The sequence below is a fragment of the Mycteria americana genome, chromosome 18 (assembly GCF_035582795.1).
Source record: "Mycteria americana isolate JAX WOST 10 ecotype Jacksonville Zoo and Gardens chromosome 18, USCA_MyAme_1.0, whole genome shotgun sequence".
Lineage (NCBI taxonomy): Eukaryota > Metazoa > Chordata > Aves > Ciconiiformes > Ciconiidae > Mycteria > Mycteria americana.
The window spans coordinates 3,201,987-3,202,285 of record NC_134382.1 but is presented as its reverse complement, the minus strand read 5'-3'; positions in this window follow the sequence as shown (position 1 = coordinate 3,202,285).

Here is a 299-nt window from a genome sequence, read left to right as displayed (position 1 = left end):
ACTGAGGTCAGGCGGGAGGGAGGGGAACGGCGCTGCCCGCCCCCGGCACCGGGGACCGCCCCGCCGGGGAGCCGCCGGGCCGCCGCCTCCCGCCCCAAATGGCGCCCGCGGGTCCCCGCGGAGGCGGCGGGGAACGGCGCTGGGTCCCTCATGAGCCAGTGAGGGGGCGTGAGGGGAGATGGCATTGGGGACAGTGAGGGGACGTGAGGGGATGTGAGGGGAGATGGCGCTGGGGACAGTGAGGGGACGTGAGGGGAGATGGCATTGGGGACAGTGAGGGGATGTGAGGGGAGATGACA